A 6,474-nucleotide genomic window follows, 5' to 3' on the forward strand; every position below is an offset into this window, starting at 1 on the left:
CTATCCAACTGGACCTAAGGCTACAGGCAGCATCACTGCGGCCCAAACAGTGGAAAGTTAACAATTCCCTCTTTGAAGATCCTGAAACCAAAAAGAAAATATGTGAGTACATACACTCATTCATCAATACAAATAAAAACTCTATCTCTGATACCCCACTAATATGGGAAGCACTGAAATGCTGCCTTAAGAATTAATTAAAATTAGCAGTCTAAAGAAAAGAAAGCAGCTCCAGGAAGAAAACAAACTGTTAACAGAAATCAAGTCGCTACAAAATTCACTTTTGAAAGAATATAAGCACCAAGCATGGGTGAACCTATGTAAACTTAAAGTGAAATATGACGATATTATAAGGGGCAAAATTGAATATAAGCTTAAAAGGGCCAAATTAAATTATTATGAACATGGGGAGAAGGCAGGAAAGTTGTTGGCTTCAAGACTTAAAAAACAGATGACCAAAAATACAATATCATGTATAAGTCTCCCAAATAATTCCACCACCTCTGACCCTGCTCTAATTAATAAAACCTTCGCTGACTTCTATGATAACCTGTATAAGTCAGACAGTGGCAAGAACCCCGATGCAATAAATACATTTTTAAAGAACATTAATCTCCCCTGCTTAACAGAGGAGGACATTTTTTTTGGAACTGCCAATAACCCAAATTGAAATAACCACAGCCATCAATTCATTCTCTAATAATAAATCCCCCGGACCTGATGGCTATACCACAGAATTTTATCAGGAGTTCACAGAGGATATATATATATATATATATATATATATATATACTTTTACAGACCTTTCAGCCATCCTTTGACAAGGGAAGTTTTCCACCCATGTTGAATTATTCCCACATTACCCTAATCCACAAAAAAGACAAAGACCCCTTGCTATGTAGCAACTATCATCCAATAACTCTTGCAAATATACAGCAGACAATAAAATTTTGGCCAAAATTCTTGCTTCGAGGTTAATTCAGGTAATGGGAAAGCTCATCCACACAGATCTATATTTGATTTAATTTTATTGAACTTTAGTGAGATTGATATATCTTGTTTGAGAGTAAGAAAAATAGACAATCATCTGATAACACAAGAAAGCTATTCAATATTATTCATGTAGCAAAAACTCTCCCTCATTCAGCAGCACTTTGCACCATGGATGCTGAAAAAGCCTTCAACAGGATCGAATGGTCATTTCTGTTCAGTACTCTGCAGAAATACGGGTTTGGTCACAATTTCATTCAGTGGATCAAGATGCTATACACAAAACCAATGGCTTCCGTAAGAACTAACAATGACATATCTGATTCTTTTATTTTACATCGGGGGGCTTAACAGGGAGGTCCAATATCAGGCTATCTATTCAACCTCACATGTATACTTGACCTCCATAGCTTTAATGATGTTTCCTCAAAGAACAAAAAAATGTTTCTCTCTGTTTGTATGGTCACAAAAAAAGTCATCATGGCTAATTGGATTGAATTAAACGCACCATCTTATAAAGAATAGATCACTGAAGCAATGGTAATAACCAGGTTAGAAAAGGTAGCTTTCAGGCTGCAAAATAACGAGCAGCAATACACAGAAACATGGGCTTCACTGGAAAATTATTTAGTATCACTTTAGCAATAAACAACAACAAAAGAATTAATTAATTAAAACAATATAAATATGTATGAATGCATACGTATGTGTGTATATATATATGTATATATATGACTATATATGCATGTAAATATATGCCATCATCACTCAAGTTTTACTTAGCGTTTGCAAAATGTCTTGTTTCTTGATCTGGCAAGTGATTCTTTTGGGCATGAACTGGTTTGATGGTTGATGGAGGCGGTAAGGGTCTTGCTTTTTCATTTTTATTTTTTGTTCGTTTTTGTTTTGTTTTGTTTGTTTTGTTTGTTTTTTCTTTGTTTTACTGTGTTTTGTTTTGTCCTGGCTTCATGGAGAGGTGAAGTGTACCTCTTGTGTTTTTGTTTGTCTATTGGGTGTTACTATAATTTTAAACAAAGGAAATCACAATCTACTTTTTGGAAATTTGCTTCATACAGTTTATTATAGAAGATCTCGCTGTATTTTTATGCGTGCTCTTGACATATTTTTTCTTGTATCAATTGTTTATTCTTAATCTTAAACCATTCCCATTTGCTCATGTTTGTAATTTCCAGTTTGTCTACCTCTTGCAAAAGAGTTCTAACTTACGAAAAGCATCATTAATAGATTGTCATTCAATTTCCAGATGTTTTCTGATATATGTGGTTGTTTAATCATTATCAGTGTGAGATTTATCATACAATGGTCAGTAAGAGACGATGGTGCTATTTCGCATTTCGAAACATATTTGCACAACTCCTGGGTTGTAAGCCAATAATCCAGTCTAGAACATTGATTTCTGTTTGCAGCATTAATCCACGCGTATTTTAAAGAAGTGGGGTTTGATATTCTCCAGTAATCAACTACACCTGTTGATGAACATATTTTTTTCAGTGTCATCATACTCGGGTTGTTGACCTCTATGTGGAAGTCGGTCAAGCCATGAGTCGGGAGCAATATTAAAATCTCCGCCCAATATCACATTGTCTGTCGCATGGATTATTTTCCATTTATCTGTAAGTGACCCTTATCTCAACATATCCTTTGGTAAAGGATGGTCCAGTGTATCCTATGCTAAAGGAGGTTATAAAGGAAGCATTGACCCACCTTTCCTTTGCTTATAGAGAATTCGAACAGCTTTTATCATGGCCGCCTCTTAAATGCTTCCGGGTCATTTCACTCAGTTAGGAACCTTCCTAAGCAAAAATGACAATTCAGACGCACCCACTGTCTCAATCTAGCTCTGCTCATTCTAGTAACATGCAAAGAGGTAGAGCCTAGGCAGGCCTTAAGCCTCCTTGGGCAAAGCTGCAACATGCTGGTGCCAGTAACATTAGCCATGGCCCTAATGATGAATAACTTTAAGCCAATTATATTTAATCAAATGGATTAGTTATAGAAAAGTCATCCCACTCAAAGCATGAAGCCCATCTCTGTGGCTCTTGATGCAGGCTAAGAGGAAAAGCACATTGACAGATGAAGCTAGGAATAAAATAAAGAATAAAGAGAGAGTGACCGAACAAGAGACTGGACTAGAGTAAATATTGGAGAGGCTTTTACACGTTGGAGAGAGCTTCGGGGAACGTTGGGCTGTAAGTCCGATACGGAGCTGGCACTGCTGCTGTTGAACTGGTGAGTAATATGCTCGTTATAAACTTTGTCTTATTTCTTTGCATCATAGTTATCAGTTGTTTCAACACAAACCCATTCAGTCTATGTCATATAACGACCAGAATGTCAGAATAACGTTACTGTCCCCTGATGATGCGTTAGCGACGCATGCTAACCTTATATGTCAGAGTTATTTGAGCAGACTTTGCTGAAAAGTTGTCGACACATTAGCGGGTGTTTGAAAGCCAAGTCAGCTCATGTCTGCAGAAGTTTAGCCCGTAGCATGATAACATAGACAGCATATTGTCCCGGGTTCAGGTTACGATAGCTCCAGCTGCTAATTATCTGAGCAGCGCGTATGCAAAGTTTCTCGTGTTGAAACTAATGTTACTGTACATACTCTGCACAGTTGTATCAACCAGCATAATGTCTCCGAACTTTATTCCAGCTTTCTAAAAAAGAGATCAGTATCATCTCCAGCAACAAATGCAGCCTACAACCCTGCCAGAGTCTTACAGTCAGACCGCGACAGGTATGTTTTCATGGAGTAACGTTATCTAAAAAAATACTGTCATTGAATGGTAAGATGTAATATTCTACTTGTCTTTTCATTTGGGAATGATGTGTTTGCTGTCCAAGGTGTTCAGCTACTGAATGAGGAAGAGGAGGAGGCTGATGTCTTGTAATCCAGGTAAATTTTACTTACATCTCAAACACACAAATATATATTTCGCAGATCACCTTCCACTCATGCAAATGCTTGTATTTGTAATTATTTCCATACAAACACATTTCCATTTTTTTCAAATCGACAATGGCTGCATGATGCATCGATGCTTTTTAGGACCATTACAAAAATGTATTTGAAACGGCACACTGCATTTATATTTTGACTCTTTCTATCTCTCCAACTGATTTTCAAGCTGAGGACTCTGCTCACCTTTGTATTATTTGGTGCAGTATGAAGTGGAAGTGAGAAGTATGCCACTAACAGAGAAGGTTTTTTTCTGTCTGCCTTTTCTACCCGACAGGACAACTTCAGATTTGGAGAACTTCCAAAAGAACACCCTTATGTATGCAGAGAAGCAATTTGGTCACACCTGTATACAGAACACTGACCTTGCTTACAGCTACTGATTATAACCACCAGAACCACCGACTTCCTGCTCGAAACCGTGATGGACGTAAGTATTTAAGTATTACAGTTGTCTAATATACAAACGTATTGCTGCTGTTACCTAAACAGTTTTGAAAATATGAAACCACGCTAATACAAAATAATATTATTGTCCAAGGTCCTGAAGTTGCTGCAATAAAAATCAAAGAGCTGGAGTGTGAACACCTTGAAGAGCGTAGACGAGACTACGGCCATTGATGCAAAAGAGAATTCAAAGATGAACGGGCCTTCCTACAAAACAGAGTCTGGTGCTGATGATCAGCAGGCACCACCCACAGCTGAACTTTACTCACATTTCACAGAGAGAAGCTGCTCCGAAACTTTCTGCCTGCCTGTATCTACAACTGTGCATCATCAGAGCTCAGGTCCATTATAACAAAGCTCCAGGATAGTGTAGACCCCCCCCCCCCCCCCCTCCATCATCAGAGCTAAGGTCCATCATAACAAAGCTCCAGGATAGTGTACTATCTATACTGTCTTTTGTTTTCAATTGTGCATTTTTTTTTTTGTTGTAGTTTTAAGTTCACAGATTGTGTCAGATTTCCCAAGCAGCCATGCTATCATAACACACATTGCTGCAGGCCTGTGACGCTGCTCCACTCCGGGCTCCTGCTCATCACTGATGGCGAGTTGAAGTTGAATCCTGGAATAAAAGGAGAACCGATGTTAAAAAAAAAAACCTCATACAGTTATTACATATACATGGTCGCAGACTAGTTATAATATTGCCTAAACAAGTCGGTATTATGATCCTTCTCACGTCTAATGGGAAAGCAACTATATGACAGAATGAACATCCTTGCAGATTATATATAACAGATTTAGACATAACGTAAGGCTGCATCATTTCCGGTTCATCGTTGTCTCACGTTTAGCAGCTTTACCGGGAGCAGAAAGTCAACACAAGTTATGTCTCCGGTTTGCAAACAAATAGATAAATATATCCATCTGACGTTGTCTCCAAAAAGTTTATGAGCTTACAAACTAGCATGTAGCTATTTAGCTACGGCCTATAGATATCATGGTAAAAGTTTAATACATATACTCATACTAAACATCGGACTGCAGACATCCAGGTTTTATCAAAATCTGGCAATATTACTGTACCTTTTGAATCGACATGGTTCTTTATCTTCTCACGGCGTCTGTGCCGGCTTCCTCACCCTCTGCTTGTCAACAAATGCACATTGTTTCAGATGGGAAGCGTAACTGTTTTACGGTGCCAAAGCACACCAAAACTGAAATGTTACATATTGAGGCTTTAAGTGAACCAAAAGACAGGAGAAGATTGGGGCCTTTTATTGGCCCACAGCCGTTCTGTAAGGCAGATGTGTCGTGACTGGGATTTCACATTGATCGGAGCAAGGGCTGCTGAATCTGAAACAAATTTGATTGACGAGTGATCTTGTGATCTAGCACTAGCAAAGAAACTGGCTGTGCATTAAGCCACCTTTGAAATTCTTGTTGTCTGTCTGTTGCTACAGCCAGGTTGGAAGGCAGCATCTCCCTATCTGTTTCCCCGTTATTACTTTTGACAATCCATCAGGGGAGAGCGCGAACACAGTCCCCCACTACCACAAATTATGCAGTCGAGATTCCCACATTTGGGGAATTCGCATAGGTCAGCCCCGCCGGAGTGCAATGGCCAAGCCTCGCCATGGGTGAACCACCTTCTTGATCATGGTATCTCCCCTGCCAGGTAAGTATGAGTTGTACAGCTCAGGGAAAAAGGAGTCCTTCACAGGACCATCTTACAGGACTTACGGTCCCAACAATATGCAAACCACCGAAATCAGAGTTTTCTTCACTGGGTGTCCCTTCTACTTGTCCTCAACACAGAAGAAAGTTTTGAGTTGAGGCCCGGTAGGGCTTCTCTTTCTACATTCAAGTGGAGAAACAAGGCTCATCATTCTAACAGGAAGTGCCACACTTCCACATCAAAGCCGACCGATAGCTACCGCCAGTGTGTGGTTTTTTTTTTACCGCCAACAAAAGAACAGTCGAAGCAGCAGCTAGGCCAGAAACACCAAGACTTTGTGACTGCGCGGACAGAATATGCTCAATCGGTCGATCCACAT

General features: G+C 39.2%; 1 non-coding gene across 1 annotated transcript; it reads right to left on the bottom strand.

Annotated features, from left to right (window-relative positions):
* Positions 1 to 5,939: 5,939 nt before the first annotated feature.
* On the bottom strand, positions 5,940 to 6,103 carry LOC132987648 (U1 spliceosomal RNA). The gene has a single exon (XR_009675705.1). It is a non-coding gene; the product is annotated as a U1 spliceosomal RNA (small nuclear RNA).
* Positions 6,104 to 6,474: the final 371 nt, after the last annotated feature.

This window comes from Labrus mixtus, chromosome 13 (genome assembly GCF_963584025.1).
Source record: "Labrus mixtus chromosome 13, fLabMix1.1, whole genome shotgun sequence".
Classification (NCBI taxonomy): Eukaryota; Metazoa; Chordata; class Actinopteri; order Labriformes; family Labridae; genus Labrus; species Labrus mixtus.